General features: G+C 39.3%; 1 protein-coding gene across 1 annotated transcript in view; it reads right to left on the reverse strand.

Annotated features, from left to right (window-relative positions):
• The window catches only part of CNTRL (centriolin), a 4034091-nt gene that overhangs the window by 2010912 nt on the left and 2001617 nt on the right, over positions 1–21562 (reverse strand). The window lies entirely within an intron of this gene.

The following is a 21562-nucleotide window of genomic DNA, read 5'->3' on the forward strand; positions in this document are numbered from 1 at the left end:
ACTATTTGAACATGACTATAATGTTAACAATGAGCATTTTTTTCAGACAACACTTAAAGATCAAGAACTGTCATGTTTAGAACAGAGTTTAGGTCAGGTATGTGAAAACTTGATTAACGAATCATATGAACCCTCTGAGTGACTGTGACATTATCACAGAAGGTGGTTTTTCGATGTATAATTACACAGACAAATTTTTAGATGGTAACTACCTATCACTTTTTAGAAAAGGTTTTAAGTTTATTCCTAATTACCAAGTGGATATTGGCAAAATATTGGTAAATTTAAAGATGTATACAAGAAGTTTAAACTTAAAAATTTATTTCAAGAAAAAATTTGATGCTAAGATGGAAGTTGACACAAAAAATATTACTTTGAAAAGGGCAAGCACCTTTATTCCACCAAACAATCCCATAGTACATTTGTTTGAAATGTTTTGTGAGGTGCAGTTAAGAAAGGCATGGAAGGACACTAATACCTCTAAAGACAATCTAACTGAAGCAGAAAGGTTTTGTTTAAATGAGCTGAGTGCTTCGGATAAAATGAGAATTATGAAACCAGATAAGGGGGGAGGGGTGGTTATAATGAGTAAATTGGATTACAGCCATAAGATGAGTATTATGCTCAGTGATGAGACTACCTATAAAAGAGTAGCAAGATATGATTTAACAAAGGCATATACAAAAGTTGATTGGCAATTATATGACTTACTTTTGGAAGGAATTATTACTAAGGCTGAATTTGATTATCTTTCAGTTGAATATCCTTTGACGCCATCGATTTATGGAATACCCAAAATACATAAAAACACCTCTAACCCCCCTTTTAGACCAATTGTTTCTGCAAAGCAGTCAAAAATGGAAGCTATAGCTCACTTTGTAGATGTAAATTGTAAGGAGACTGTAGCAAGCATTAAACATATTTTAAAGGACTCATGGCATTGTCTAGAACTACTTTACAGTTATAGAAATGAGAATTTGAAAGAGATTTATTTAGTGACAATAGATATCAGTTTATTTTCAGTGATTCCTTTGGTAGAAGGCTTGCAATTATTTGAGAATAGTCTTGAGGTTTTTGGGAATTTTCACACAGTAAAGCGGAAATTACTTGTTGATTTGATGGAATTGGTGCTAAAAAATAATTTTTTTCAACATGAAGGGGAATACTATCAGCAATGTGCAGGTGTAGCAATGGGGGCTAGATGTGCCCCCACATATGCAAATTTGGTTTTAGCTATGTGGGAGAAGCACAACATATTTGAAAGTAGCTATTGGTCAAAGATAGATTTGTATTTAAGGTTCCTAGATGACATACTTATATTTTGGAAGGGAAATAGAGGGGAACTTAATAGCTTTATAGAATACTTAGAAGGCAGTACTACTTTTTTGAGATTCACACATAACATGATATATGATAGTTGTGAATTTCTGGATATAAAACTTTATAAAGTTGGCAATAAATTAGATTCTACAATTTATCGTAAAAAAACCTTTTCGAACTCATATTTGTATTTTGATAGCTGTCACCCTTATTTTCAAAAACGGAACCTAGTTAAAGGACAAATGGTGAGGCTATCGAGAATAATAAGTGATGATACTGAATTTTATAGTGAGACAACAAAGTTGGAGAATATGTTCTTGGAAAGAGGGTACCCAAGAAAATTAGTTGAGAACATTAGGGATGAAGTAAGTAACAAAAGGAAAGATATTTTCAAACCATTATTATTATATGGTACCCTCAATAAAAAGGAACGGAAAAATTGCTATGATGGGAAAATAGGAGCCTTCATAGTTCCTTACAGCAATAATATCAATAACTTTACAAACAGTATTAGGGAATGTTTTGAAAAGGTTTTTATTAATCAAACTGATATTTTACAGTATATAGGTAACATGCCTTCGATAGTTTTTAGTAAAGGAAAAATTTTGAAAAATTATTTTGAAAGTCAAACTCTATTTAAAAATTCTATGATGAGAAAATGTGTTTTTTGTAGATGTTGTAGATTCATTAACGATGGGCCATATGTTACAATATATGGGTACAATAGGACCTTAAGATGCCCAGGACATGTTAACTGTAACACAAAGTTAGTTGTATATTTAGCTACATGTCTGTCATGTTCTTCATTTTACATAGGGAAAACTAAGAGGAACCTTAGGGAAAGAATAGCTGAACACAACAGGGACATTAAAAATAAGAAAACCACCAGTTCTCTATATACACACAGTACAAAATGCAAAGGGTTTAAGAGATTTTTGTTTTTTGTTATTGACAGGGTACCAGATACTAATAGTAACAGTGAAGGTGATTTGAACACATTGCTGGAGACTACAGAATGTTTATGGCAGCTTAAGCTGAACGCCTGTACACAACCAGGATTAAATGAGCATGCATCAATTTCAAGTTATCTAAAAATGAAATCTTATATTATATAGACATTTTAGATCTCATTATCAATTGAAATAGCATTCTCATAGATTGTATATATATTTTATATATTTTATATTTATATTTATATCAGTATTTATATTTACATTTATATATTTACTATATTATACAAACACATTTATAACTTTTAGTACATATATGTATATATTTATATATTTTTACAAGAAGTTATTTCTTATTTATTTTAGTAATGTTAAACTGATTGATTTATGTTTTAATTGAAAAATTGATAAATTGTTTAATTGTATTGAAAGGTGATTGGTTCTTGGTTTTTATCTGTCTTTTATATAAAGTAGCTGCTCTGTTTTTCATTTAACTCTGAAGAAACCCATGGTGTATGTGGGTGAAAGCGCTCAGTTATTTGTTCAAAATAAATTCTGTTGGTCCGTTTTATTCAGTGAGCGTCTTACTTTTTACTTATTACTAGTTTTGTGTTTATTTTTCGTTTTTAATGGGTAAAAGGGTATGTCCAACATAGGGAAAGGTTGGAGGCACACATGGGGCATACGGACATATTGATCTCTCTGGAAGAGACCAGAAAGATGACAACAGCAGTATGAAGTGCTGCCTAGGGGAGGGCAGGGCATCCTATTGATAACAAGCTGACTGCCAAAAAGACGAGCCCGGCAGCTCTGACGTTCCCATGGCATATACCATCTTAGGAAATTAAAAAAAACAATACTCCCCAACAGCAGTACAACAATGTCCCAGGTGCCTTAATCTCTTTACCAGCTGTAAACACTGGTTGGAGATAGTCTGGGGAAATAAAGTACAGCTATGTAAGTCAGCTTACTATGACTGTAGAAGTTTGAATGATTGTTGCTGTATGGGTTATATCCTGCCAAGGATATAACAATAGGCCTGCTTCCATAGTTTCAGGGCACCTTCCATGAGCCCAAACCATTAGTCATCTCAAGCTGTGCTGACTAAAAAGCCAGGTTTGGGTGACAAGCCAACCCCAGAAAAGAGAAGGAAGGAGACTAAAGCCGTGACAAAGACAATACCATGAAAATAACAAAAATGTCTACACTCTGACATAAAAGGCATGCAGAAATAAGGAGAGTGTAGGGAGGGAGCATGTACTGCAGCAGTGATCATTCAAATGTCTACTGTTATGATAAGTCTACTTAGTACGTTGTTTGAAATATGCATCAGTGCTGCAGTAACTCTAGCTATACAGGTAGATTACCACATGGGAGGAGGAAGGATGATTGTCTAGGAGCTCCTGGAGAATGGTCTAATCAAAGTCTGTCCTACACCTGTAGAAGGAATTTCGATTACAGTACTTTGTAAAAGTGAACTCGCAGAACCAAATTGCTGATTATAGAAGATTTCTACAATCCAACCCTTCCAAAAAGCCAAAACTGAAGCCTTGACCCTGCCGGGAATAGGCTGGCTGTGGTGAGCACAGAAAAAGTTAAAACACAAGACAACCATTTGTACTTTTTACTTGCCTCCTCAAGAAAAGAAAACAGATCAGAGATCCTGCCAGACTTTATTCTACAAAGACAGTACCCAAGTTGCATGTCGACATCCAAGGTATGATATATTATTTTTCCCACATATTATGTTCAGGATGGAAGGCAGGGAAATGGATAGCTTGGCTACAGGTACACTTGGATACCACTACAGGCACAAATAAAGAATTAGTTCTTAAAGAAACACTATCATTGTGGAAAATGAGATAAGGCTGACCCACAATAAGAGCTTGCAACTTGGATGCTCTTCTTGCAAAAGTCAGGGCAGTTAGTAACACTGTTTTCCATGCCAAGAACCTCAATACAGCCTGATGAGCTGGTTCTAATGATGCAAGAGTTAGTTATACTAAAATAAAATTAAGATCCCAAGGAGGAGCCACCTGATTTCTAGGAGGCTTCAAATGTAACACCACTTTCAAAAACATTCTCATAGTAGACTGCAATGAAAGAGGGGTATCCATGGGCAGATACAATGAAATGGCCAACAAATGACCCTTGACCTAAAACAAAAACATGTTTATTGAATTATCACTTGTGACACAGGCAAACTTAAAAGTTATGTAAAAGTAAGCAAATCACATTAACAAGTTCACATTTATAAACATTATACATCACATATATTCTTCTATACAATACACTCAATCCAGCATTGCAGGAATTGTTCAATGCCTGCCTTCTCTTAAAACTCATTCCTCCAAAACATTTTTCTGCATGTATTGTTCCCACCATTTCCAGTTTTCTTCTATACAATTTGCTCCTACCCTTTTCTAGATCCTACTTCATCTTCTTTTATCTCCATTACAATATTCCTTACTTCAAATACGACTGGTTTTAGACTTTGATATCCACTTTCTGGTAATTGCTTTTTTGACAGCCAATATAATTAAACTTAACAAGCCCTTACTATGTCTAGACAATTCAGATCCTGTATCCCAGATAAAAAAAAATCATTTCTTTAATTACACTCATTTGCCTGCCAAGTGGGTGGCGTGGGGGTACAGCAGATAGTATTGTCGCCGAACACCAAGAGGTTCCCTGGTTCGAGTCTCGGCTGGGGTGCCTTCTGTACAAAGTCTGCATGTCCTTCTTGCAGTTACATGGATTTCCTCTGGGTGCTATGATTTCCTCCCACATTCCAAAGACATGGAATAGGTGGCTTGGAAACACTACAAAATTGGCAGTAGGTGAGAGTGTGTGTGAGTGAGTGGTACGAATGAACTACTGTGGCAGGGCTAGCCACCCAGCAGTGTAAACCTTGGCTCGAGATGATTGTCACTGCTGAAGTGACACCCTGACCCCATGTGCAAAATGGGAAAAAGAGGTTGATGATGGATGGATTTGCTTGCCAAGTATTCCTGACACAGTACTCTGTAGGCAATTTTTAAAGTCTACTAATTCATTCCACTGTGAAAACAAATGCTCCCATCATCACACCTGCAACATTTGTCATATACCTGAGGAAAAATTCCTTGGAGTCTGCTTGGGATATAAAATTACCTATGCAAACACTTACAAGCAAACATTCTATATCTTCTAAACAATGTTGATATTTAGGAGCCATATACATACGTCTTTCCATTGTTTCTTGTGATTTGCTTACTTTCCCAATCTTTTTTGACCTCCTCTGATTGATTCCTACAATTACTGTGCAATACTTTACATATCCTACTAAGTATCCCTTTTTTACTGGCAGCTTCTGTTTTAGATTCAACTAAAAACTCAACCAGTGCTGGTCTTTCACTTAGGATTTCTCCAATTCCTGATAGGGAAGGCAGTTTTTAACTTGCAGTCCAAATGTCTTCTTGGCCTCTTCCCATTCTATTACCTTTCACTCTCTATTTGTTCCCAGCACCTTGGTTCCAGTGCCAGTTTCCCCCAGTAAATTCCAACCCTCTTTTGCCTTTTCTCTGCACCCCTAATTGCAGTTATCCCTATTGGCAGAATCTCCTTTCTCCATTCCTGTGGTGGCTTAGTTCTTAGTATCCTTTCTGCTACTTTATGAATATAATATGAATAAAGTATGACTGTTGTTATTTTCCTTAAGAATCTATACCCAAAATACCACTCTCCTTGCTTTTTAAATTCCCCGCTGCTTCATCATCATCCCTTTCCAGTTTTAACTGTAGCTTCCTGCTTGTGTTACATACAAAAGCTTTAACTGTGTAGCTCTAAAATATCCCTTCAAATAAAGTACTCCTAGATCACCTTGTTCTACTGAAAGGATCAACTTATCCCACTTGACTCTTAACCTCTTTCCCTCCCAAATAAATAATTCAAATCTATTAGTAATTATCCACAACTTTTCCTCTGGTTGATAAAAATAGGCTTGACCTGTGTATAAAACTAAGGTAACTAAAACCATTTTTACTGCTTGTATCTTGCATCCATAGGCAAGAGCCTCTAGTTTCTCGTTTTTTGTATTATCTTTTGTTTAGTCTCTTTCCACATACCCTTAGCCGCAGTAACAGAATCCTTTTTAACCCATATTTCCAAATACTTCATTTTATCATGTCCCCATAAATATGGGTATTGCTGAAATAATTCATGTATGGGTACACAGTTTACAGCTATAGCCTTTGTTTTATCTTCATTAATTTCATGTCCCCAAAAACACTGAACTATTTCAGAATATTCCACGACATTTTAATGTTTTTTTCCTGCTTTTATCATGTACAAAGTAAAACTGTCTGCAAATAAAGCCAACCTTTCTTGATCACCATACCAATTATGTCCTTGAATTTCTGAGTCTCTTATTTTCTTTGCCAATGGTTCTAAATATAACACAAATAACAAAGGGGGAAAAAGGACACCCCTGCCTGGTTCCTCTATTCAAACACAACTTATCAGTGAGGAACCCTCACACATCCTCCTATCTAACCTTATTATTGTATCAGGAAATACAAATGCTTCCAGTGCCCTACTCATAAAATTCCAGTTTACGTTGTTGAATGTACTATTTGATAGAGGTACTGGGAACTAATGTCGGGCGGCACAATGCCAGGGGACTTCTATGGGCTAGGCTTGTAAAGGCTCCAGGGCCATTAGCTTAGTACACACCTATGAATGCTTTCTCTGCTTCAAGACCCATTAACAGCAGCAGTACTTTCTTACATTGTGCTTCCCATTGAATCATCATTGTTCTATTAATGTTATCAAATGTTTGCCTCTCTTCCACAAAACCCACATTGATCCATATCTATCAATCTGGCAACACCTTTGCCATTCTTTTATCCATTATAGACATTACAATCACAGTTTAAATTTGAAATGGGTCTATATGAAGCAAAGCTGATGGGTCTTTATTTAGGTATTATAGCCACCACAGCTTTTTACAGGATGTTGGCACTTCCCCTCCTTTTAAAATACTGTTAAAGAAAACCTTCTAGGCTTTATCACTTTCTTCCTGCCTAGCTTCCAAACTTCCAGCAGATTACCATCTACTACTAGAGACTTTCCTGCAGATTGGTTATGTGCCACCATTTCTATTTTATCACCTCCTATCTTAACTGTTAATTGTTGTATCTCATCTACCTCTACCCTTGGCATATTTAAGTCTTCCATAAATATTTCCGTTTGCACTTTTTCCCGATTTCCCCATTTCTCTGATTTATACAAATGTTCATAACATTTCTGAAAAATCTCCAATATCTCTGCAGGATCTCTGGTTATCTTTCTTGTTATAGTCTCCCTATTTCTGGCAACAACCCCTTCTATTCTCTGTTGCCTAAGTTGTTGTGCCAAAAGATTTTGTACTCTTGAGTTACTATAAAAAATAGTTGTGTAACATCAGTCTTTCTAAACTCACGCATATTATCCAGATTCTCCCTTATTTTCTATTTAGCACTTTGCAGCTGTGCCTCTTCGTGTTCAGTGAGCCACCCCTTATTCTATACTAGTTTAATGTAAGTCAGTTCCTATAAATAATTCTTAATACTTTTTAACCATCACTCTTTTTCTTTTATTTTTACCCTATTTTTAAAGTCCACTTTCATTTTATCCTACTCACTACCAATAACTTCAGGAGCACTTTCCATCTTCCCTAATAGTTTCCACTACCCAATTCTTAAATTCTCCTCTTTTAATAGGTAGGTGGGGAAGCACCAGTGCCTCATTTTTATTTCATTACCCTACATATTTACTTTCTTTATTATTGGCGCATGATCTGAAATAATTATTGGATGTATACATACATATATATCAGGCATGGGCATCAATGCCCTTCTAGCCTGCCAATATATCAAAACAGTTATTCCCATAATAACTGTCAAGGCTGTTCTTAAAAACATCTAAACTAGTGCTTGGTTTAATGTAATTTAGTAGTCTATTCCATGCATCAGCTGCTCTCTCAGTGAACCAATTGATACACTTCTCATTCCTATATAATCTTCTACATAGGTTGTCTGATTAGTCTCTTACTACTTTTTGATAACCCCAAACATTGCCAGAGGTTGCTGTTGCTAAATGCCCTATATACCTGAATAAAGTTTCCGCTTAAATATCCATATGAGACACTGTACAAGTTCAGATATTTTAGTCTTTCATAACAATTTAAATTCTCACATCCATGGATGCCCTTGGTACAGTTTCTCTGTACTGTTTTACTTGTGCTTGTTTTCTTATAAGATTTCCATACTGTTATTCCATACCCAATCTTGGGTCTAATGTAACTAACAATGACTTCATCATTTCTGATTTCCTAGACTTTATAAATCTTTCAATGTTGTTGTGACTTTCGGCTTTTTGCCGGTTAGGGGTCGCCACAGTGGAAATCCGGTCTGCTAATGATTGGCAGTTGATTTTCTACTTACCGAGTTGCCAGCCCTGACGCACAACCTTCAACCAAGTTACGCCCATTCACGCATGTCTCCACGCAGAAGACGCTCTGAGAGTCGAACCGGACAGCTATGGATCTATTTTAAATGATCGAATCACCACTAGATCAAAAGTACAGTTTTGTACCTACCATAAATGTAGATGTTCGAAGATCCACATTGCTGCAGTCATAACTAGTGGGTAGTCCGCTGTCCTTGGTCGGCCCGAATACCAAAGTATTAGGCTGGCGTCGGTCATGGTCGCTTAGATCTGACGTCAGTACGTCTTGGTACTAAAGCGCATGACCGACGTCATATCCCCAGTCTTTCTTGCCCCAGATGTCAGAAGGCCCTAAAAAGAAAGGCCATAGCCAAAACACAGAGAAACATCCAACCCCCATGTACAACCAATATTTACAACCCAAAACACACAACCACCCCAAACCACAGTGGGGAAGGAGGGAGGTATTGGACTGCAGCAATGTGGATCTTGAACATCTACATTTATGGTAGGTACAAAACTGTACTATGTTCTTCATCTCACATTGCTGCAGTCATAACTAGTGGGTAGAATCCCAAAGCAAAGGTAAAGGGAGGATGGCAAAATTATAAAGCATTGGGAGCTGCTAACATGCCCTGCAAAACTGCAGTGGCAAACCCAGCCCTAGATTTGGAGTAAAGAGGGAGATGATAATGTTTAGAAAAAGTGTGCACTGAACTCCAAGTAGCTGCCTCCAAAATATCTTTAGTAGCTACACCCCGTAAAAAAGCAGTAGAAGTGGCAGTAGCCCTAGTGGAATGAGGTCTGATACCAGCCGGAATCTCTTTGCCATGATGAGAATAACAAAAAGCAATACAATGGCCAATCCACTTAGAAATAGTTTGTTTAGAAACAGGTTTCCCCTGAGATCCCACAGCAAAAGAAACAAACAACTGTTGAGACCGTCTGAACCCTTTAGTTCTGCTCAAATAATAACGCAACTGCCTGTGAATATCCAAAGAGTGCAAAATTTTTTCCCCTTTATTTTGGGGATCAGCATAAAATGTAGGCAAATGAATAGATTGGTTTAAGGCCACATTTGAAACAACTTTAGGCATAAAAGTAGGGTTAGTACGAAGGGATACCCTATCCTTATGAAAAATCAGGAAGGGCTCAACTGCCATTAGAGCCTGTAATTCAGATACCCTTCTAGCAGACGTAATGGCCAACAAAAAAGCAGTCTTCCAAGACAAAAACTTCAACTCAGATGTAGCTGCAGGTTCAAAAGGAGGTAAAGTGAGTTTTTCCAACACAAAATTGAGATCCCAGGAAGGAGTAGGAGCTCTACGTGGGGGTCTTATGTTCTTTGCCCCTCTAAGAAATTGCTTAAACAAAGGATGAGAGAATAATGGTGGGTCACAATCATGGTGAGCAGAAATGGCTGCAGCATGAACTTTAACAGAGGAGAAAGACAAACCTTTGTCTAGTAACTCCGTAAGATACTGAAGAGAAACACTCAAATTAGGCACTGAAATATCCAAGCTCTTTGCTTGGCTCCAAAGAAAAAATCTCCTCCATTTATCAGCATAAACTTTCCTTGTACTAGGCCGTCTGGCCTCCAAAATAACATCCAAAACTTGTTGAGGAAGCTGTGACCCTCCAGGGTCTAGAACAGAATATGCCAGGCTGTCAGGTGCAGGGACTGTATCCTGACATTGATGAAATGATTGCCTGCCTGGGACAAAAGGTGTGGAATTGATGGCAGAGGCCAAGGAGGCTGCCGTACTAGGCTCCTCAGCAGAGGGTACCAGTGCTGACGTGGCCAATCTGGAGCTATTAGAATCATGGAGGGCTTGTCCTGTCTGACCTTCAAGAGCACCTTGGGAAGGAGAGGCAGAGGAGGAAAAGCATAGACGTGAAGATTGTTCCAACTGAATGAAAGAGCATCCACTTTCCAAGCTTTTGGATGAAACAGCTTTGTGCAAAACTTTGGCAGCTGGAAATTTAGTGGAGAAGCGAACAGATCTATGTCTGAGTCCCCAAAGCACTGTCAACTGTCGAAATACATGAGGATCCAATTTCCACTCGTGGGGATCCACCATCTGTCTGCTCAAAACATCCGCTAAGGAGTTCTGTGCTCCTGGCAGAAACCTTGCCTTTAGAGTGAGGTGCAAACTGAGAGCAGTCTCCCACAAAATCATAGCTTGCCTGCAAAGAGGGTACGAATGGATTCCCCCTTGCTTGTTGATGTACCACATGACAGTTGTGTTGTCTGTTTGAATCAACACGTGTCCTGGTTGAAGTAGATCCTTGAAAGCCATCAATGCAAATTGGACTGCTAACATCTCCTTCATGTTGATATGCAAATGTTGAAGTCTGGCAGGCCACGTGTTTTGAACCCATTTTCCATTGAGGTGTGCTCCCCAAGCCTTGTCGGAGGCATCTGTCGTTAGGATCTGACTCGCCTCTGGTCGGGTCACAGAGAGTCCCTTGTTTAGGTGACATTCCTGAGCCCACCACAAAAACTCCTTTTGAATGCAAGGTATTATCTGAATGACAGTGCCCAAATCGTGGCAGTGTTGAGTCCATACACTTTTGAGATACCATTGTAGCTTCCTCATATGCAGTTTGGCATTGGGAAGCACCAGAATACAAGATGCCATGAACCCCAAGGCTTGAAGGACTGTCCTTGCAGTCAGCCTGGACAGGAGAGACAATTGCTGGAAGTACAGGGTAAGATTTCTTTGCTTGTCCGGGGTCAAAAATGCCATCTGAGAGGCTGTATTCAGTCTCACACCCAGAAAGCACATGCCCTGAGAGGGTACTAGACTGGACTTTATTTCGTTCACAGAATACCCTAGGCACCTTAACACTGCCATAACATACTGAAGATGATGAAGTAGCTTGTCTTTGTCTTGAGCAAGAATCAGGCAATCGTCCAAATAAGGATAAATTTGTATTCCTCTTAACCTTAAGAAGGCTATCACTGGAGCCAGAACTTTTGTGAACACCCTGGGCGCAGTAGATAAGCCAAAGGGCAATGCAGAGAACTGATAATGTAAAGCCCCAGCCCGAAAACGCAGGAATCTCCTGCAGCTGGGCCTGATAGGAATATGAAGATAAGCCTCCTTGAGATCCAGAGTTACCATCCAATGATCTTTGCCCAGCAGAGGCAGAAGTTGTTGTAAAGTCAACATTTTGAATTTTGGAATATCCAGGTATGTGTTGAGAATAGACAAATCCAGAATTGGCCTCCAAGTGTTTCCTTTCTTTGGTACAAGAAACAGGCGAGAATAAAATCCTAGGCCCACTTCTGACAGAGGGACCTGTTGGACAGCCCCCATTTGTAGAAGTAAAGAAATCTGTACGTGAGCCTCCACCTTTTGCTGAGGAGGAACGTCTGGCATGCCTTTGAAAGGGGGCAATGTGTGGAAATAAAACTTGTAACCTCGGTTTATGATGTCCAGCACCCATTTGTCCTGGGTGACTAAAAGCCAGTTTTGCCTGAAAAGTGCCAACTTTCCTCCCAGAGGAGCTGCCTGACAGGAAGGATCGGGCAGCTGAAGATGCAGGTCATTGGGTCTGTTTACGAAAGGACTGGCCCCTGCCCTCACCTGTAGACTGTGCAGGGGAACTCCACGTCCTAGGCCTAAAAGAACCCTGTGCATGAGCTCTGCCCCTACCACGTCTAGATCTACCCCTAGACTGTAAATCAGAGGAAGGGTAAGCCCAACCCTTAGTGGGCCAATTCCTGCTAAACTTAGGGGGCTGCACCTGCAAAAAATCCTTAACAGTCTGCATAGACTTAGCTTTGTCTTCCATTTTCTTCAAGACTGACTCCACAGGAGAACCAAACAAAACTTCAGACTGCAGGGGAGCATCCAAAATACGAGCTTTAACATGCTCTGACAAGTTCTGATCTTTAAGCCAGGCGTGCCTACGAATAACCGATCCAGTGGCAGCCACCCTGGAAGAGGCCTGTAAAGCATCAAAACCACACTGCAAAGAATGCTTACCCACCTGATCAGAGGCATGAACCAAATCCTGTAATTCTTTACACTCTATGCCCTCTGCTAAAGCATCTACCTTAGATTTCAACTGACTAAGGAGAAAATTCTGGTACTTCAGCATATGAAACTGGCAATTCAGAGCCCTCATTGCAAGAGTGGAAGAGGTATACACTTTTTTACCCCACCTATCCAAAGCTCTAGAGTCTTTATCCATAGGAACTGGATTCTTTACAACAGAAGCCCTGACACCCTTAGGTCCCTGGCTAATAGTTTCTGGGTCAGCCCTAGGGCTCTTATACAAATATTTGTGAGCCTCTGGTACTCTGTAATACCTATCTGGCTTAACCGGGGCAGGAGGCAAAGAGTCAGGGTTAAGGGAAGCCTCAGAGAAAACATCCTGCACAACATCCAAAACAGGGGGTATAGCCAAGGGCCTATGCTGTGGTAAAAATAAGAATTCCCTAAGCCTCTTTCTGGAATCAGAGAAATCCAGACCTTCCCATTTAAAATGTTCCCTCATAGAATGTAGAGTTTCTGAAAAAGAAAAATCTTCTGGAGGGGAAGCAGAAGGACTAGAATCCTCTGCGTCAGAATCAGAATAAGGGAGAAAATCCTGAATGTCTTCAGCCGAAGACTCAGAGTAATCTGAAGAGTGCTCTAATCCTTCCACCTCTGGCTCCACCCTAGGCCTCTTATCTGGGGGGGGGCATAGAACCTCTAATCAAGGAAATCAAATCTTCTGCCATTTTAAGCATGTGTTTTTTAGGTACAGACCCTGCAGAAGTAGGACTGACGCCAGAGGAAGACAAACCAGGCCTGGCCTTGGAAGGTACCTTAGAGACAGAGGGAGAAGGCCTAACCACCCTATGTGGAGAAGGGAATACAGCCACTTGAGAGGCCCCTTCAGCCTGACCCGACTCCTGAGAGGCCACATCTTGTAAAATTAAAGGTTCCCCCTGAGACTCAACTGAAACCTCGGCTGGATCCACAGATTCCACCGTGGTTTCTAAAGAACCGGCGTCCGGAACGGACGACTCATCCTGTTTAGATTTCACCGATTTCTCCTTGCGCTTCTTAGCGGTAGCGGGCGTCGGAGGATCCGACGGCATTTTGTAATTACACCACTTACCGAAGACAAGCCTAGCACAATCTAACCGACGTTTAATGGTGCGCTTATTAAATTTAGCACAAAAGCGACACCCGACTACGTCGTGCTCAGGCCCCAAGCAAGGAATGCAAAGAGAGTGATAATCCCTATGAGGTATCTGTTTCCCACAAGAAATACAATTATTCACTTTTTCTGACATCCAGATTAAACTGAGGCAAGAAAAGACAAAAATATTCCCCAACGGGGTACTTAGCCCAACTTGGTTTCGGTCTGAAACTCAGAATACGAAAATTTCAGGACCGACGGCACTTGCAAACGCTGCTTCTGCTTCGGACCATGCGGCAAGAAAGACTGGGGATATGACGTCGGTCATGCGCTTTAGTACCAAGATGTACTAACGTCAGATCTAAGCGACCATGACCGACGCCAGCCTAATACTTTGGTATTCGGGCCGACCGAGGACAGCGGACTACCCACTAGTTATGACTGCAGCAATGTGAGATGAAGAACATCTACATATTATACAGACTAAAGTACTGAAGACTGTAAACACTGAACGTTAACTTCATCAAATCCAAGTTCATCAAATAGTCAGAGTTGGCCAACATCTCAGACATCACCGTAACCTAGTAAATAGCAAAGCTAAATGTTATGTTAAAAATCTCTATCACAAAAATACACATAAAATAAAAGTGCTACACTAACCCGAATATTGCATTCACCTCAACTGTGATACTAAATAATGTACTGAAACTGTAAAATAATACACCAAAAACAACTCACATGGTACCAACTTTGTGATATGCTACAAATCCTATAAAACACTAAGATATACATTAAATAAACATGGTACAAAAGGCAGAAGGGTACAGCTGAATATCACCCCTTCAAAAGAAGAGCAATAACCATAAAAAAGGACTGCACCAAAGTTGTCCAACCCTGACAGTTTCAATCACTGTGGGTTTGTATTAAATACTCACCTTTCAATTTATGTCTCCACATCTCATACACTTAATTTTTGATGCATTTTTCAGTGTATTGGTCAATTTAGTCAACTTCTTTTGCGGACTTGCCCTATTTGTAACACGTAACCAGTTTTCCCAATATCAAGTCATCTGCACACAGACTGTAGAACACCTCAGATGAAAAAGATCTGAAAGATACCATCTAAATGAGTAAGGACCTAGGACAGAGCCCTACAGACAACCCTGACTGTAACCAAGAATTTCACCTAACTGCTGTATACTTGCCATACCCTATTTGTAAGCCATGCAACTATCCATCTTATCAAGAGTAAATGAATACGTAGTTCTTCTGATTTATTGGATCAGTGTTTTGTGTATCACCCTCTCAAATGCTGGAGTAAAATGTATACAAATTACATCACAGCACAATTTTTGATTCATATCTATTATATTATTATAGCACATCATGTTAAAGGTGGTAATAGATCTATTTTCAATATATGCATACTGATACATGGTTTCCAGTCCCAACCTTTCCAAGTCTGACAATAACTTATCCAATATTACCTTCACCATTATTTTTCCAAAAAATAAAAAAAAAGACTTAAGGGTCTGTATGACTGGGTTTTGTCCTACTCCCCTTTCCCTTAAAGACAGGTTTAATAAGTACATGTCTCCATTTTTCACCAATCTCCCCATATTTATATGGCCAGGTAAATAATAAAGGCACTAAGTTCTTGCTGACGTGTTCTCAAGTCATTATTATTCCATCTCTTCCCTGTGCTTTGTTTGGATCCAGTATGAATAGTTCTTTTTCAATATAATCTAATTTGATTTTACTTTCCAAGGTTACCTAGATGTCACTAGGACAACTTATCACACCCTTTGTAGACCCAAACTGTTTTGCATAAGATTTTATAAATATATCTATAATCTGTTGTGTCTGAGAATAAACTTTAGAATCTACACAGTTTATCATTTTGCACGTCTTTAATCCTTCCACTTCTTATTTACCTATAAAAGTGTTTCCTAATATGCTCAATAACTTTATATAAATTTTCTTTAATTTTTTCTTGATCTTCTCTCACACCATGGTTAATTTGTTTCTCCAGCTTGTTTATTTCAGTTTTCAACGTTGGAGTTCAACCTCTTTTCCATTTTTTGTGTCTCACCTTAATCAAGTACCTTGTTACTGCGGAAATATATCCTACAGATGTTCTGTGCCTAGATCCTGATGTTAAACGTTTTTTTTGATTTTTTTTTTTGCATTCAAGTAATTTCTCTTCTTAAACTTTCCACATTCTTCTGCATTTTTCCACTGAACACATTCCTCCAATTAGTTTTATATGGTGACTATTTTGCTTCCCCATAATCTATTATTAATCTCCGGTGCACTGGTTTAGATTTCAGTTTGGCAGAATTATCTAGCAACAAATTAACCTTTATAAGCCCATGAAGTGACAGTAATTTCCTTAGGAGCACAAACAATGTTTATTAAGTTCCATTCCTTGTTTGTTTTTTACAATTTGAAGCAACTGCTGTTCCTGAATACACAATGTAAATAATTTTCTTACTAATGTTGTTGAATCAATATTTTTCCAGTTTGTTTCTGGCAAATTTAAGTCCCCAGCTACTATTATGCTTTCCTCTTGCGTTTCATGCAGGAAATATATGAATTCCTGTAGATCATCAGCACTTGACTTTGATGGTCTATGCACTCCAACAACTGTTACATGTTCAATGTTGTCTTTATTGTCACAGTTACACAGTCTATAGTATTGGTGTTATCTTCGAACATGTAATAATCACAGGTCTCACATAATTCCTGCCATAACACCTCCACCTATTTGTTTTTGTTAGAATGTCTGTTACAGTAAAAACTTTTATACCCTAACAGAACTGGTTTTCAGTCATTGTTCTTTAACCATCTTTCACAAACAGTAACATCAATTTTGTGGGAATGTAGCAAAATGTTGGTACTTGCGTATTATTGCAACTAGATATGGAGCAGGAGAAGCGGCTCATTTCCAAGACGTTCTCCTGGTGAAATATGTTGTGCAAGTTACTTGGGAAGTATGTATCAATGAACTATCTTTTGTCACCGTGATTTTTACTGGAAAATATTTAGGTAGTTATAACTTAATGCTGTCCAAATGACAAACGACATAGCAGCAGACAAGCACTTTCACCACTATAGTTAACTTTATGGTGTGTGACTGGCAAAGGAGAAGGCATCACAGAATCAGTTTTCCCATAAAAAGTTGACATCTTTAGTATGTTAAATGGACATTTGAAGTCGGTTGCAAGACTTTAACAGCACAGATCTGTATAATGTGTAGTAGTGAAATTCATACAGGCGACACAACTGCTGCCACAAACACACGCTGCCACACAAAATCCATATGAAAGAAAAACGGGATTTGCATATTATCACAAAATCTTTCGAACTAAGAAAGGTTAACAAATGTAATTTTTCTGAGTTGTAAGTTTATGCTGTCCAACTGACAAAACGAGACAACAGCACACACCCACTTTCCTCACAACAGTTAATAGATTCAATTTCTTACATGTGCAGCTTCAGTTGACTCCAGCAGCTGAGCAGTACAGATCTGAATAATCTGTACAAGTGCAATCCACGACAGCGGGCCAACTGCTGAATAATACAGACACTACAAGAGAACATCCATATGAAAAAAAAAATATCGGCAGTTAAGTATTATCGCATAATCTTTCAAACCAAGAGCAGATGGCTTTATCAATATATGAACCAAATACCCATAACATGATGAATGCTAACAGGTTTGGAATCTGGTTACGATAATTCGCAAGTACCAAAATTTCTTATAAAACAATTAATAATGCTCCTGGCATCAACAACTATCAGAGATGAAAGAGGAAGGAGGACAAGGAGACCTGGTGGTGGAATGAGGAAGTATAGGAGAGTATACAGAGAAAGAAGATGGCGAAGAAGAAGTGGGATTGTCAGAGAGATGAAGAAAGTAGACAGGAGTACAAGGAGATGAGGTGCATGGCAGAGAGAGAGGTGGCGAAGGCTAAGGATAAGGCGTATGAAGAGTTGTATGAAAGGCTGGACACTAAGGAGGGAGAAAAGGACCTGTACCGATTGGCTAGACAGAGGGACCAAGCTAGTAAAGATGTGCAGCAGGTAAGGATGATAAAGGATAATGAGGGAAATGTACTCACAAGCGAGAAGAGTGTGTTGAGCAGATGTAAAGAGTACTTTGAGGGGCTGATGAATGAAGAGAATGAGAGAGAGAGAGGAGGTTGGATGATGTGGTGATAGTGAATTAGGAATTGCAACGGATTAACAAGCAGGAAGTAAGGACAGCTATGAAGAGGATGAAGAATGGAAAGGCTGTTGGTCCAGATGACATACCTGTGGAAGCATGGAAGTGTTTAGGTGAAACGGCAGTGGAGTTTTTAACTAGATTGTTTAATGAAATCTTGGAAAGTGAGAGGATACCTGCGAAATGGAGAAAAAGTGTTTTGGTACCGATTTTTAAGAATAAGGGTGATGTGCAGAGCTGTAGTAACTACAGAGGGATTAAATTGATCAGTGACAGCATGAAGTTATGGGAAAGAGTAGTGGAAGCTAGGTAAAGAAGGGAGGTGATGATTAGTGATCAGCAGTATGGTTTCATGCCAGGAAAGAGCACTACAGATGCAATGTTTGCTCTGAGAGTCTTGATGGAGAAGTACAGAGAAGGTCAGAAGGAGTTGCATTGTGTCTTTGTGCACTTAGAGAAAGCATATGACAGGGTGCCTAGAGAGGAGTTGTGGTATTGTATGAGGAAGTCGGGAGTGTCAGAGAAGTATGTAAGAGTGGTACAGGATATGTACGAGGGTAGTGTGACAGCAGTGAGGTCTGCGGTGGGAGTGACAGATGCGTTTAAGGTGGAGGTGGGATTACAACAAGGATCAGCTCTGAGCCCTTTCTTATTTGTAATGGTGCTGGACAGGTTGACGGACAAGATCAGACAGGAGTCCCTGTGGACTATGATGTTTGCAGATGACATTGTGATCTGTAGTGAGAGTTGGGAACAGGTGGAGGAGACCCTGGAGAGGTGGAGATATGCTCTAGAGAGAAGAGGAATGAAGGTCAGCAGGACTAAGACAGAATATATGTGTGTGAATGAGAGGGAGGATACAGGAATGGTGAGGATGCAGGGAGTAAAGGTGGTGAAGGTGGATGAGTTTAAATACTTGGGATCAACAGTTCAGAGTAATGGAGAGTGTGGAACAGAGGTGAAGAAGAGAGTACAGGCAGGATGGAGAGGGTGGAGAAGAGTGTCAGGAGTGATTTGTGACAGACGAGTACCTGTAAGAGTGAAAGGGAACGTCTACAAGAGGGTAGAGGGACCAGCTATGTTACATGGGTTGGAGACAGTGTCATTGACAAAAAGGAAGGAGTCAGAGCTGGATGTGGCAGAGTTAAAGATGTTAAGATTTGCACTGGGTGTGACGAGGGTGGACAGGATTAGGAATAAGTACATTAGAGAGTCAGCCCAGGTTGGAAGGATTGGAGACAAAGCCAGAGAGGCAAGATTACGTTGGTTTGGACATGTGCTGAGGAGGGAGGCAGAGTATATTGGGAAAAAGATGTTAAGGATGAATCTGACAGGTAACAGGAAAAGAGGAAGGCCTAAGATAAGGTTTATGGATGTGGTGAGAGGACATGCAGGTGTGGTTGGTGTGACAGAACAAGATGCAGAGGGCAGGAAGAAATGGAAACAGATGATCCACTGTGGCAACCCCTAATGGGAGCAGCCAAAAGAAGAAGAGATGCATCAAAAGTTGCTATCTGTGAACTGTTACATTTTCAACCTGGCAAAAATTCTACCTTGTGTTTGTCAAATATTACAAAATATCTGCTGCAAAAATTTTCTCCCTGATCTTGAAGGTGTAAATCATTTTGTCTGAACATGTGTGCCCAAAATTAGGCTTGGATGCTGTACACATTTCCATTTTTTAAAAACAAGACTTTTTCATGTAGGTATGTACTCAAAAAATATTTTCATTCACAGTGACATGACTCTTCTTTCTACATGTGATTAGTGAAAACTACATCTAAAGCCTGTACAAGCTATACTGTCTAAAAGGGCTGTATGTTCCATAACAGTCACAGATTCCTTGCAAATGGGAATATTTGTACTGACATTAATAAAAAAAGATCTGTACTTCCTTATATTGGGGCATTCTAAGAACTGCTTCACATCTTCAATTCTTGCGCCTGGCAATCATAATACTTATTTAATGGTCATTATCTTCTCTGCAAATGTAAATATAATTCCTCCAATAACTGATTCTCCATTTACAAGAATATCTTTTCTGAGCAGATCTGAAGAATTTTCAACTTTTAATTCAGTAATATCCGCTTATCAATTTTACAAAGGAACAAGCTTAATCACCATTAGTCTTATTAATCACTTTTTTCATTTGCAAGCATACAACTCTCATTCAGCTGGATTTATATATCCGCAGCTTGAGCCATGTTGTCAACATTGGTCTTTCTCCTCTATTTTTCTGACAGTAATGTTCTTCAATCTTTACAAGTTCAATTTTCTTTCTTTGTATTTCCTTCTATATGCTATGAATCCTCAGATTGCTGAATACTTGTATCCAGAATTCCAACGTCGTCAGTGACATCATCTTGTTTTACAGGGGTTGAGAGGTCTTTAGAGATAATCAACACATCCTTTCCTAAATGCGTTTCATTTGCTCTTTGCCTAACATTATTTATGTCATTAGTCTAGTCATTAATATATAAAAAAAAAGAAGTTATGTATTCATCATAACGTTCCACTTTTGTTATCCTTGATTTTGCCTTCTTTCTTGCTGTTGGGTTCGGAGCTGATACTCTGCTCCAACTCGGCCGTATTCTAAAGCTTGAGAGCTGCCACTGCCACTGGCTTGAGGCTAGACCCCATCCCAACATGCCTAATGAGAGTTACCCAGATTTCATTTGTGATAACCCATAATACTAGACTAAACATATACACAGACACACACACACACACACACATACATATATATATATGTATGTATATATATATATATATACATATACCTATCAATACCACCAAGACAACAGTGATAGACCCTAAGCCTATACAATTCATGAGGCAGGAAGGGTATCATAGCACATATAGCCAAATACCAGACAATTCCTCTCAATCCTTCAGGAAGGGGGAAGGGAGGAGGGATGCAAGAAAGAAGGCGAGATCAAAGACAACAAACATGGAACGTTATGGTGAGTAAATAACTTCTTTATGTTATGTTGATCCTATCTCGCCTTCATTCTTGCTTGTTGGAACAGCATCCCCAGCACCTTCTTTCTCAAGTGGCTCAAGGGAATAAATCTTCAGAACAGTGGAACCAAATGATGCCCTGTTCCGGGAAGCCACATCCACCTTGTAATGAGTGATGAAGGTATGAGGATTAACCCAAGTAGCTGCAGCACAAACTGAGTCCAAAGGCAGTCTGGCTTGAAATGCAGTACAAGTAGATTATGCCATAGTTGAATGCCCTCGAATTTTTCCTGGCGGTTGTTTGCGCTGTGAACTATAATCATAAGTGATGGTGTCTGTAAGCCACTTTGATAAACAAAAAAAGGTATGTATTACCATAACATTCCATCTGTGTTGTTGCTCTTCTTTCATTCATCACTGATGGGACCACTGATGGGTTCAGTTTCGAGTCAGCCTAGTACCAAGCTTGTGCCAGCCAAAAACTCTCGAGCTA

Source organism: Protopterus annectens, chromosome 16.part0, assembly GCF_019279795.1.
Source record: "Protopterus annectens isolate FY-2018-M chromosome 16.part0, PAN1.0, whole genome shotgun sequence".
Classification (NCBI taxonomy): Eukaryota; Metazoa; Chordata; order Ceratodontiformes; family Protopteridae; genus Protopterus; species Protopterus annectens.